At 40.3% G+C, this 13,290-nt stretch overlaps 1 protein-coding gene across 3 annotated transcripts in view; it reads left to right on the top strand.

The window, feature by feature from the left end:
• Positions 1–13,290, top strand: part of PDE8B (phosphodiesterase 8B) — a 214,354-nt gene that overhangs the window by 4,234 nt on the left and 196,830 nt on the right. Inside the window, exon 1 of one of the 3 annotated variants that reach the window (XM_046666115.1) lies at positions 1,911–1,950. The exons of the other annotated variants lie outside the window; for them this stretch is intronic. The gene's annotated coding sequence lies outside the window, so the exon portion shown is untranslated. Of the gene's footprint in view, positions 1–1,910; positions 1,951–13,290 lie in introns of those variants that run through there. 3 annotated transcript variants of the gene reach the window in all.

Below are 13,290 nucleotides of genomic sequence, written 5' to 3'. Positions count from 1 at the left end.
GTGTCCAAAGCAGGTGAGCAGACTGCCCTGTACCACACGGTCATTCAGGGAGCCAGGCTGACAGAAGCCGCTCGGCCATCTTGGAGCTGCACGATCTAGAACGTGTCATCTCTGAGGTCCCATGGCAGGCGCGGAGAGAGAGGCTGCGGAGAGCTGCCACGTCCTCTTCCATGCCTCCCACCAGGAATGAAGCTTATTTCTTCTATTTACGGTTCTTTGGTCACAACTAGTACATGGACCTCACTCCAATGTGTGGAAACTGGGAGATATTGTTTTCCTGTGTCTAGAAAGAGGAAATAGTATGGCAGTACATAATATCGTGTACTAGTTTGCTGGGGCTGCCGTGACAAAGTATCATAGACTGGGTGGCTTACACCACAGAAATTTTTCCTCATAGTTCCAGAGGCTGGAAGTCCGAGATAAAAGTGTCAGCAGGCTTGGTTTCTTCTGAGGGCCTCTGTCCTTGGCTTGAGCACCTTCTGCCTGTGTCATCATGGGGTCTTCCCTCTGTGTTTATGTCTGAATCCCTTTTTATAAAGGCACCGGTCACACAGGATTAGGACTCTCCCTGATGACCTCGTTTAATGTTAATCACCTCTTTGAAGATTCTGTCTCCAAATGCAGTTACATTCTGAGGTACTGAAGGCTAGGACTTCAACCTATCAATTTTGGGGGACACAATTCAGCCCATAATACATTGTCTCTATCAGATGGCACATCCTGAAGGGTAGTCACCCTGTTTTTATTTGAGGAGGCCGGTATGTTTCTGAGGCCACATTATGGAGTCATCTCCCCCTTCACATCACATCCTCTCCCATTGACTAACAAGAAGTCTTATTTTCTGAATTCCCTGGGTGTTACTTAAAGGAGCCCAATGTTACTACTTGCGTCAAGTAGCCTTTCGTTAATGCCATTGAATCCAATGGGAGACAGGGTGACTCTGGGTGAGAGATGGTAACTGGTGGCTAAGAGCATGAATCTCAAAGCACACCACCTGGGTTCTAATCTCAGCTCCACCACTTGCCAGCAGTGTGTCCTTATTTGTAAAACGGGAAGAGTAACACTTCCCCCATGGGGTTATTGTGCCAATTAAATGAGATAATGTATAGAAACTGCTTGGCATATATTAAAGGGTCAAAAATGGTGACTATTATTCTTTGCAACCTCAGAAGCTCATGGAACCCTTCAGGCCCGGTGAGCGACTTCCAGATGCCAGGGGCACAGACAACCCAGTGGCTCTGCTGCTTGAGCTCCAGGACTTCCGCGGCGGGCCGGGAGCCTGTGCTCCTTAGTAGGGTAGGAGTCGCACGACCATTGTAAAGCTGCAGCAGCTCATTCTCATTCACGTCATAGGTTCCCAAACCGATTTGAGAGCCGAAAAGGAACACAAGAGTCTATCCCCTTGTATAGCCCCTTAAAATTATTATCCCCACTTCAGTGAAGGCAACTAGGGTTGGCAGTTAAAGTGATTTGTGAAAGCAGCATTTCCGTTTTTCTGAGATGTCCCCTTTCCCATTTCAGTGGCCCTGGATCAGGGTGTGTTTTGAGAGTCAGACCTGGAACCTTTTCCCATTAACCTGCCAGGGAAGACAACCTCAGACTTCTCTTTTTCTTGGAAACAAAAGGGGTTAAATAAGTGTGGACTGCTCTGCAGGTTGGGTAGATTATCTGCCTTGATTATTGTGAAACTCTAGATTCTTGGCTGCACTAGGACTCGGAGAGCTTGGAGTTGTCATGTGGCCTTGGGCCTGCAGGACCGGAGCAATAGAGAGGCCAGCAGGCAGCAAGGTGGTGCCTTCTCAGGTCAGGGTGAACCATGCACGTCATCTCTAGCAACTGTGTGTATCCCCTGGGGGGTGGAGGGAGGCCAAGACTCTGCCCGTGGGTGGTTGCTGGCCTTCCTGTGAGACACCAGATCCCCTGCATCCTGAATTTCCCCTGCTTCCTGCGGTAAGGCTGTAAGCTAGGAACTAAGGCCACGTGTGTCTCGTGAGTTGATTACCAGTCTGAATCTGTGAGCTCCAGTGCTGGTGGGGCAGCACCTTACAAATTGCTGTGGGCCAGGCTGTGGCTGAGTGTTCTTGTCACTGCCTGCGAATGCGTCTCCTCAGTTTTAGCTTTTGATGTTTTCGACTTTTCAACCGAGGTAAGTCCGTTGTCTATAATACACGTGTTGAGTTTAACTGCTGATTAAGACGGCTTCAAAAAGCTTACACTGTGATTCGGCATTGAAACAAAACGTTACTGTTTACATGGTTACACAGAGAGTCAAGGGAAGAGAGCATGGGGTATAAGTTTGATGTTGATAAAGCAAATATTTGTTGATGGAGGAATGACGCAATTTCAGTTTTGTTTTGTTTGTTTGTTTCTTGCAAAGTAGCAGCCAAGTGCTTTTAATAAAGAAAAGATACCCACAAGTACATAAAGCTAGATTTGTGTTTTGTTATTGAGATATGTGTAAAAGGATTGCCTGTCACATGTCAAGGAACTAAACTGAAGGCAAGAGAAATTGCCTAATCTCTCGGTGTAGAGGAAGAAATTCAAAGCTGTGAGAGGCTGGTGGAACCAATTCTTTTATCCCGTGGGACTGTCATTAGGCCATTATGTCATAGTTAATGGGCAGCATTTTTTTCTTAGTGGTACACAAAGTTATGGTGTTTTGTGCAATCAATGGCGTCTTAGATTTGAAGAAATATGGCAAAGTGGCAAAGAGGGGACAGGGACCTAAGTCTGCTGTCTCTCAAGTGGCCATTTTCCCCTCTTACGCCAAGGTGCACATTCTCCGACCTAGGTGTTGGCTGACCCCAGCTTCCACGCTGGTGACATAGGTCACTTGAGTGGCCCAGAGGGGGTGCCTCCTTAAATTTGGCAGTCCAGCTGCTTTGCTTCCCTGACTCTAGTCCCACCCTGGTTTAAATCTTTGAAAGAGTTTTCAAAGTTTTCCCTAGAGGACTAAGAAAACTAAATTGAAGTACACATGGCTGAAACAGTAACTATCTACCATGTGTAGCCCACCAATATCCTCCGTGGTCAGTGTTACTCCTCTTGATGAGATCTGTGGAGAGCCTTACTGAGAAAGCGGCTGGGGCATTGCTAGTAATTGACTGAGTAAATGTGCTAACACTCCGTGAGAGCTTTACTGTTGTACCTGTGTTAGGAGGCCACGGGTGATTAAAGAATAGGAAAACAAATAACTTCTCTAACTTTTTAGGATCTTTTTTCTAGTTACAATTAACATTTTAAAAAGGAAATTCAAGACCATCTTTCCTGCAATGGAATGGAATATACAGAGAAAAATTAAATTCTTTGGGTATCTTTCATCAAATCCCCTCTGTTTTGAAAATAGCACAAAAAGACCCTATTAGTAACCCAAGAGGGCTTTAGAAAGTTGAGGCATTCTGGATCCTGTCCTGGCTGGTAATGGAATGAAATTAGCCAGATTGAGATAAATAATATTGACACAGGGTTTACTATGAGCATCTTTGTCAAGCAGTTCATTGAACAGCATTTCTGCCTGAAAAGTACCATTTTTCAGTACACATTTTCATGTCTCAAAGAGGAATAACTCAGTTTTATCCCAGAATAACTTTTTTTTTGATGAGAAAGATTGGCCCTGAGCTAACATCCATTGCCAATCTTCCTCTTTTTTGCTTGAGGAAGATTGTCACTGAGCTAACATCTGTGCCAGTCTTCCTCTACTTTGCATGTGGGATGCCACCACAGCGTGGCTTGCTGGGCGATGTGTAGGTCCACATCTGGGATCTGAACCTGTGAACCCTGGGACACAGAAGTAGAGCATGTGACCTTAACCACTACACCACCCGGCCAGCACCCCTAGAATAGCGTTTTTTGAGGGACACTGGCCACTGAAGTATTTTCACCATCTGTCTTTTATTGAGCAGGCTTCTACTTTTAAGGAAGGGCATTTCAGATCTTTTAATATGGCATGCACTGGGAGTTCGCAACATGCTGTCACTCATGTTGTGGGAATGAATTCTGTTGAAAAGGCCATAGCTCACCCATTGATCTCTGCAATGGCAAAAAAGATCCTGTGGGGGCCGACTTGGTGGCATAGTGGTTAAGTTCACATGCTCTGCTTTGGTGGCCCAGGGTTCACAGGTTTGGATCCTGGGCACGGACCTAGTGCTGCTCGTCAAGCCGTGCTATGGTGGCGTCCTACATAAAATAGAGGAAGATCGGCACACATGTTAGCTCAGTGACAATCTTCCTCAAACAAAAAGAGGAAGATTGGCAACAGATGTTAGCTCAGGGACAATCTTCCTCACAAGAAAGGGAAAAAAAAGAGGAAAGATCCTGTGGTTGCAGGAATTGCGCAAGAGGAAAATAAGCAGGAAGGTGGGAGAGGATAGTGGAAGGAGTAGAGGGAAGGCTGCTCGGAGGAAGCACTGTGTCCCCACCCTCTTGCAGCATAGCACACAGAGGACAGTGGTAATGTTGTCTGAGACACTGAGGCCAGTGGACAAGGCTCTGTGTCTGCTCTAGGTCCTACATGGGTGGCCTGAGGGCTGAGAGAGCTGGTATCCCATCCTACTGTATCCATTCCGTCAGTATGTGGTAAGGAAGCCTTGGTGGGAAGGGTAGCCCTCAGGAGGAGGGAGGGAGGGAGCCCAGGGACCACTGCATTATTCGCCCCCACCTGCCTCCAACACCAGGTGGCCTCTTGCCTTGACCCACGTGTGGCTGGCCTTCCTGTTCCTTCGCCAAGCCCTGCCTTTGGGGGCACATGCTCCGTCTGCAGGGCTTTTCTCTGTCTCTGTCCACAAAGACTCTGGAGGTCAGTGAGAGCTGAGAATGGCAGAGGAGGATGAAGGCAGCCGAGGATGGTTGCTTCTCCCTCTGACTTCTCATCTGTAGAAGGAGCAGGTTTCCATTGTCCATGCAACAAGTGATTACTGAGCATCCAGCATGTGCCAGACAAAGAATGTGTCTCTCCTCTTGGAGTTTACCTTCTGGTGGGGGGAGATGGTAAAGGATGAAAAAGAGAGAGAAAAGAAAGAAAGTTGGATGGGAGTACGCGCTAGGGAGAATCTAGGGAAAGAAAGGGAGAAGATGAAGCAGGAAAGGACAGTAAGGACTCCCCGGGATGGGGTGAGGAAGGCTGCTTTTATCAAATAGAGTGGTCAGAGGAGGCCTCCCTGGAAAGGTGACATTTGAGCTGAAGCCTGAAGAACGTGGGAAGTGAGCCATGTGGATACTTGGGAAGTGCATTCCAAGCAGGAGGAATAGCAGGTGCAAAGGCCCTGAAGGAGCGTGTCCACATGTTCAAGGTGCAGCAAGGGGACCAGTGTGGCAGGAGAGAGTGAGCAAGGCGGAGGGCAGTAGAAGCTGAGTCAGAGAGCTCACGGAGGGCCCGACTGCTGAGGGCCTTGTCGTCTGCAGTAAAGACTGAGCCAGATGAGAGTGACGGAATCTGACTTAAGTTGTAGGAGGATCATCCTGGCTGCTGTCTTGAGAATAGCCTGAGGGGAGCCATGGTCAAAATAAAGGCCTCTTCCCCCTGGAGTAACGGACCTCTGAGTGCCCCTAAGATAGTGTTAAAGGAGGGAGGCAGACCATAGTTTGTTAGCTGAAAAATATTGCTCTACATAAATGAACCAAAATCAGTGGAAATATGAGAACCAATGGAATGATTGGTTGCAGAAATTTATCTGATAAATGAGATGACAGAGAGAGAAGCCCGTGATCCATGGTTTTGGTGCCCCTGCCAATGAGGCTCAACCAAACGCCAAGAGAAAGTGATTCTTTCGCTGATAGCTGATCTGACACGCAGCTGGGGTGTGACGGAGGTGCTCCTGTGATCCTCATGTCCCTTGGCCCCAACAATGTCTGTCTGGTTTCGAGGACTGCTTTTACAGGTCTAAAAATTGTGTTCCCATCATCACTTTGGGTCTACAGTATGAACCAGCTGTCTGATATGTGTTGGCCAAGGCCTTCTACAGAATTAACCCAACTGCTGGCCTCTCAATGCATTTTCTAGAAAAACTTCAATTAGCTAAAGATAAAATCAGCCCAAGAATAATATGGTTAGTAAGGAATGACAAGCTTAGTTGTGCTCGGGCTGCCGTAACAACATACTACAGCGTGCATAGCTGAAACAAGAGATATTTATTTTCTCACAGTTTTAAAGGCTGGAAGTCCAAGATCAAGGTGCTTTAGGGTGAGTTTCTGTGAGGCCTCTCTTCATGGCTTGTAGTTTGTGCCTTCTCTCTGTGTCCTTACAACATGGTCTTTTTTCTGTGTACTCACGAGCGCTCTGTGGGGTCTCTTCCTCTTTCTATAAGGACATTGGTCCTGTTGGATTAGGGCCCCACTCTTCTAACCTCATTTAACCTTAATTACCTCCCCAAAGGCCTATCTCCAAATACAGTCATCTCAGGGGGTAAGACTTCAAACTACGAATTTTGGGGGCACGCGTCAATCCGTAACGTCAGGCATTTATATGAAATATCCAGAATAGGCAAATCCAGAGACAGAAAGCAGATTAGTGGTTGCCGAGAGCTGGGTGAGGGGTAAATGGAAAGTGACTGCCAAATGGGCATGGAATTTCCCTTTGGAGTGATAAAAATGTTCTGGAACTGGAGAGCAGTGGTGGTTGCACAACATTGTAAACATACTTAATACCACTGAATTGTATACTTTAAAATGGTAAGTCTTATGTTATGTTTTTACCACAATAAAAAATCAATTAATATAATTCACCACTTAGAATAAAGGAAGAAACACACCATCATCTCAATAGATGTAGGAAAAGCATTTGACAAATTCGCTACCTCTTCATGATTCTCAATAAATCAGTTGTGGAAGGGAACTTGTTCAACCTGATAAACAGCATCTACAAAAACCCTACAGCAAGCATCATACTTACAGAGAAACACTGAATGCTTTTCCCTAAGATGAGGAACAAGGCACAGATGTGCGCTACCACCATATCCACGCTGGAGGGGCCAGTCAGTGCAAGAAAGGAGGAGAAAGAACTAGAAGATACTCAGAGTGAGGACGGAGTAGAACTTTGTTTACTCAGACAACATGATTGTGCACGTAGGAAATCCTAAAGACTCTAGAAAATTGCTACTAGAACTAATAAGTGAATTTAGCAAAATCATAGGACACAGGTCAATAAAAAAAATCACATATCTTTTGTGTTTGGCTTCTTACCCTTAGCATAATGTTTTCAAGGTCCATTCGTGTTGTAGCGTGTATCAGTACTTCATTTTTTTTTGATGGTTGACTAATATTCAATAGTGTAGATAGACCACATTTTGTTTATCCCTTCATCTGTTGATGAACATTTGGGTTGTTTTCACCTTTTGTCTATTGTGAATAGTGCTGCTATGAACTTTCATGTAAACGTTTTGAACATCTGTTGTCAATTGTTTTAGGTAGATACCTAGGGGTAGAATTGTTGAGTCATATGATAACTCTCTGTTGGACTTTTTGAGGAACTGCCAAACTGTTTTCCATAGCACTTTCACCATTTTACATTCCCACCAGCAACAATGTATGGGGGTTCCAGTTTCTCCACATCATGGCTAACATTTGTTACTTTCCTTGTTTTGTTTTTTCTTTAAGTTATAGCCATCTTAGTGGGTGTGAAATGGCATCTCATTGTGGTTTTGAATTGTATTTCCAGAATATGCTTGTTGGCCACTTGTGCATCTTCTCTGGAGAAAAGTCTATTCAAGTCCTTTGCCCCTTTTTTGATTGGGTTGTTTGTCTTTTTGTAGTTGAATTGTAAGAGTTCTTTATATATTCTGGATAGTCAATCTTATCAGGTATATGATTTTCAAATATTTTCTCTCATTCTGTGGATTATCTTTCACTCTCTTGAGAATGTCCTTTGATGTACAAAAGTCTTTAATTTTGAGGTAGTCCAATTTATCTATTTTTCTTTTGTTGCTTGTGCTTTTGGTCATATTTAAGAGACCATTGCTGAATGCAAGGTCATGAAGATTTGCCCCTACATTTTCTTCTAAGAGTTTTATAATTTTAGCTTTTAAATTTAATTGTTTGACCCATTTTTAGTTAGTTTTGAAATATGATGTGAGGATGGAGTCCAACTTCATTCTTTTGCACATTGATTGACTTTTGAATGTGAAACAAATATTCCTGGGATAAACACCGCTTGGTCGTGGTGTACTAGTTTTTAAAAATATATTGCTGGATTTGATTTGCTAAATTTTGTTAAGGATTTTTACTTCTATGTTCAGAGATATGTTTATCTGCAATATTCTTTTTTTTATAACATCTTTTTTTTTTGGCTTTGATTTCTCGATAATTCTAGCCTTATAACATAAATTGTGAAGAGTTCTATTGCTCAATTTTGTGAAAATGTTTGCGTAAGTTTAATATTATTTCTTCCGTATGAGTTTTATAGACTTCACTTGAGAATGTTTTTGGGACTGGAGCAGGTTTTAAATACAAATTCAATTTCTTTAGTAGATATAGGGAAATTAAAATATTTTTTCTTGGGGCCGGCCCCGTGGCTGAGTGTTTAAGTTTGCATGCTCCACTTCGGAGGCCCAGGGTTTTGCCAGTTCGGATCCTGGGCGCAGACATGGCACCGTTCATCAGGCCACACTGAGGTGGCATCCCACAGGCCACAACTAGAAGGACCCACAACTGAAATATACAACTATGTACTGGGGGGACTTGGGGAGGAAAACGCAGGAAGAAAAATTTTTTCTTGAGTAAGTGTTACTTTGGGTATTTCTAGGAATATGTCCATTTTATCTAAATTGTTAATTTATTAACACAGATTTGTTTGTAATATTCCCTTCTTACCCTTTGAATGCCTGTAGAGTCCTGATGTCAGTAAGTGGTGTCTTCTGTCTTTTTTTATTGGTCATTTGCTAGAGGTTTATCAATTTTATTGACCTTTCAGAAAACCAGCCTTTGGATTCATTGAGTTTGCCTGTCGTTTACCTGTTTCTTACTTATTAATTTCTGCTTTTTTATTAATTATATCCTTCTTTCTTCTTAGTTAGGATTTCATTTGCTCTTTTTTTTTTTCTAGACACTTAAGTGGAATCTTAGATCACTGAGTTTGGCCCTTCTTCTGTTCTAAAAAAACCTTTTGAAGCTATAAATTTCCCTTTAGATATCACTTTAGCTGCATCTACAGTTTGACTTCTTTTCATTTTTATTCAGTTCAAATATTTTTTAATTTCCCTTGTGCTTCTGATTTGACTTCTGGGTTACTTAGAAGTATGTTGTTTAATTTCCAAATAATTGTGGATTTTCCAGATAATTTTGTTATTGACTTCTACTTTAAATCCACTGTGGTCAGAGAACATTCTGTGTATGATTGCAGTCTTTTAAGCATACTGAGACTTGTTGTGTGGATTAGCCTGTGATATATCTTGGTGAATGTTCCATGTGCTCCTGAAAAAAAAGTGCATTCTGCCTTTATTGGGTGGCAGGTTCTATAAATGTGAATTATGCCAAGTTGGTTAATGGTATTTTTCAAATGTTTTATATACTTACTGATTCTTTGTCTATCACTTGGTATAAGAGGAAGGTTCTAAGTATAATTGTGGATTTTTCTATTCCTCCTTCCAGTTTTATCAGTTTTTGCCTCATGTATACTGAAGCTCTGTTATTGAGTACATTCATATTTAGGATTGTTATGTCTTCTAGATGAATTGACCCCTTTATCATAATGAAATGCCCCTTGTTATTTTTGAGTATATCTTGTTCAGAAATCTACTTTATCAGATAAGATATCAGTATAGCCACTTTAGCTTTTTTATGTTTAGTGTTAGCATGGTATATCTTATTATATACTATTACTTTTAACTAATCTGTGTCTTTATATTTAAAGTAGATTTTTTTTAGACAATATATACTTGGCTTATTTAGAGTGCTTAGATCATCTACATTTAATGGCATTGGTAATTACATTAATTTAATAGGAAAATAGTAGGATATAAGTGTATCACATTAATATTTGTTTTCTATTTTTTCCATCTGTTCTTTATTTCTTTTTCTCTCTCTGTGTTCTTTTGTGTTAACTGAGTAAGTTTTATGATTCTGTTTCATATTTTAGTTACTTCTTTCTTTTCTTAGTAATTGCTCTTAGATTTACAGTATATACTTTTTAATTTGTCACAATGTTCTTTCAAATAATATTATACTCGTTAGTGTATAATGTAAGAGTCTTACAATATACTTCCATGTACTTTGTGCTATTTTTGTCACTCATTTTACTTCTACATATTTTATAAATACCCCAATACATTGTTGTTATTTTTGCTATAAAATTAATTATCGTTTAAAAGCAATAAACATAAGCAAAAGTCTTTTTTATTAACCCTCATATTTACCATTTTAATGCTTTTCATTCATTTGTGTATATCCATGTTTCTAACTGGTATCATTTTCCTTCTACTTGAAGAACTTTTAAAACTTTTCCTTTGTGATTGCTGGTGATGAATTCTCTCAATTTTTGTTTGTCTGAAAAAGTCTTCATTTACTTTCATTTTCTGAATGATATTTTTTCCTGCGTGTAAGTTGACAGTTTCTTCTTTCAACACTTTAAGGATATCTCTCCGTTTTCTTCTGAATTTCATAGTTACCAATGAAAAGTCTGCTATTCTTATCTTTCTTCCTCTGTATTTCTGTCCTTTTTTTCTGTCTCCTTTTAAGATTTTCTTTTTATCAGTGTTTTCAGAAATTATATCATGTTGTGTCTTGTTATGGTTTTCTTTGGTTTATCCTGCTTGAGGTTTGTTGAATTTCTTAAGCTTATGAGTCACTGAGGCTTTCTTAATTTTCTTGTAGCTTTTTCTCTCTCTTTGCTTTAATTTGAGTAGTTTTAATTAGCATGTCTTCTAGTTCATCGATCTTTTCTTCTACTGTGTCTAATATGCTCTTAGTCGTTTTCGGTGACTATTTCCTTTCAGGACTTGTATTTTTCATTTCTGGATGTTCCATTCTTTTTTTGATTCTTTTTTTAAAATCTTCCATTTCTCTTCTCACAATGCTTATGTTTTCCTTTTAATACTGGACAATAGTTATAATAGCTCTTTTAATGTTCTTATCTACATTTCAGTATTTCTCTTATTTCTGTTTTTATTTACTGATCTTTCTTTTGGTTATTGGCTGTATTTTCCTACTTCTTGGCATACCTAGTAATTTTGATTGTATGCTAGACATTTGGTATGTTACATTGTTGACTATTTAGATTTTATTGTCTTTAAAGAATGTGGATTTTGTTTTGGCAGACAATTAAGTTAATTTTGGTTCAGTTTGATCCTTTTAAGACTTGTTTTCAAGCTTTGAAAGGTAGGTCTGGAGTAGTCTTTTTTCTAAGCATTCTTTAACCTTATTATTAAGGCATGACCTACCGGGTTCCATACTGAATACCCTGAGTGATCAACAAGGGCTCTCCACTCTGGCTAGTGAGAATTTGGATGGCTCCCAGTTCTTTGTGAGCTCTGTAAATTGTTGAGCTTATGGCTTTCTCATCATTCCTGGTCTGGCCATTCTCTTCCTTGTCTTCCTGCTCGTGCATGTCTTTGTATTTAGGGAACTTGCAAGTGCCCCTCAATTTTCCTTCTGTGTATAGCTGCTTCTTTATGAAACTCTGCTGCATGATCCTAGCTGCATAAGCCTCTCCAAAGTGATTTCTGTTCCCTCAAGTCAGTGAAGCCACAGGATTCTGTCTGGGATTCCTTCCCTGCTCCAAGGTGTGGGATATCCCTCCAGAGTGAAAGCTGAGGTAATATTGTACACCTCATCTGTTTCCCTTCTCTCAGGGATGACAGTCCTGAGATACCTATTGTCTGAAGTCTGAAAGTAGTTGTTTCATATTTTGTTTGGTTTTCTAGTTGTTAATGGAAGGAGGTAAATTTGGTCCCTGTTTCTTCATTATGGCCAGAAATAAGTCTATTCTACAAATAGTTATTCATGATCCTACACAAAAGGTTGTCATCTTAAAATGCTATTTTATTTGAAGATGTACTCTGAGATGTTTTGTGTTCTTTTTTCTTCATTCTTCTTCCATATAATTAAAAAAATAAACTGGAAATTGCAGAAGAATTTGGAAGCACTGCACTATATTGTTGATGTTTGTTATTATGGAGTTGTCTGTATTCCCACAGTGGTTCCTCTGCCTGTTCTTCTTTGCCTGCACACCCACTCCAAACAGGGCTAATGTGACGTTTTGATACAGTATTTAGGTTCTGACATGGCTCTCAGACCCTTCCCAGGAGGAAATTCGAAGTCTCTCAGAGGTGGAGATGGCCATCAAGTCTTGCTTCCTACATTTTCTGAGAATGCTGACTACTTATAGATGTGGCATCTCAAGCTCATTATCATATATGTTTTACACTCACCTGTACATACAGGAGAAACAATATATTAAAAGTACAATTAATGTGGAAATTTATGCCATCTGAATTGTAGTGGGTTATGAATTTCTTATAGAACTTTCTGCAATTTAATGCTTAAAGTGTCTTATAAATGTATAGACTTTGTGACTGGTTTCTCTCTCTCACAAAAGTGTTAAGAGAAGAAAAATCTTAAATCCTGGCTTGATTCTTTAATTTAACGAGAGATCATTCTCATACTGGATTTCTTCTAACATGTCATTTTCATTTCTAAAAGTCTAGGGAGATTTTCTTTTTCTTTTAAAACTGATGTTTATATTGGTGATTTTAAACAATCCTCCATTAAGAAGGATCTAAATCATATCTTTTAGATCTCAGTGAGAAATGCAGTGCACATGGCCTTGGCCATATATTTAAGGGCTACGTAGGATTTTTATAACCTATAAAAGTTTGATGACTCCATGCTTAGGAGAAATCAAGTAACTACTTAGCCATGCTAGGCGGGAGTTCATGTGAATGATAAACAGAAAGGAGGTGTTGAAAAATTTCATAGCCAAAGCGTAAAAGAAGAGAAGCATCCAGAGATACATAATATATACAGAAAGTTTATACAGAGATAACACTTGTAAAGTACAAGACTTACATAGTAAGCTACCTCCTTAAATGGGAGCCATTATTATTACTGTTTTCAGCCAGCATTCTGAAAATAATTTTATCTGCTTTGTGTACTCACACTGGATTGAATTCACACTATCTTTCTCCTCCTACTCTCCAGGCCACTGCTTCCTAGAACTTTATTATTCCTAAAAACTAGTGGACTTTTGTCCTCCTAGGCTTAAACACCATATATTAAGCAAAAAAATGTCAAGTACTCTACTGGAAATTTATATGGTTCTGCTGGTGTGCATTAAAACAATGAGTTTACTTCAACAAGTCCTTG

This window comes from Equus quagga, chromosome 7 (genome assembly GCF_021613505.1).
Source record: "Equus quagga isolate Etosha38 chromosome 7, UCLA_HA_Equagga_1.0, whole genome shotgun sequence".
Taxonomy (NCBI): Eukaryota; Metazoa; Chordata; class Mammalia; order Perissodactyla; family Equidae; genus Equus; species Equus quagga.
This window is presented reverse-complemented; position numbering and strand designations above follow the sequence as displayed.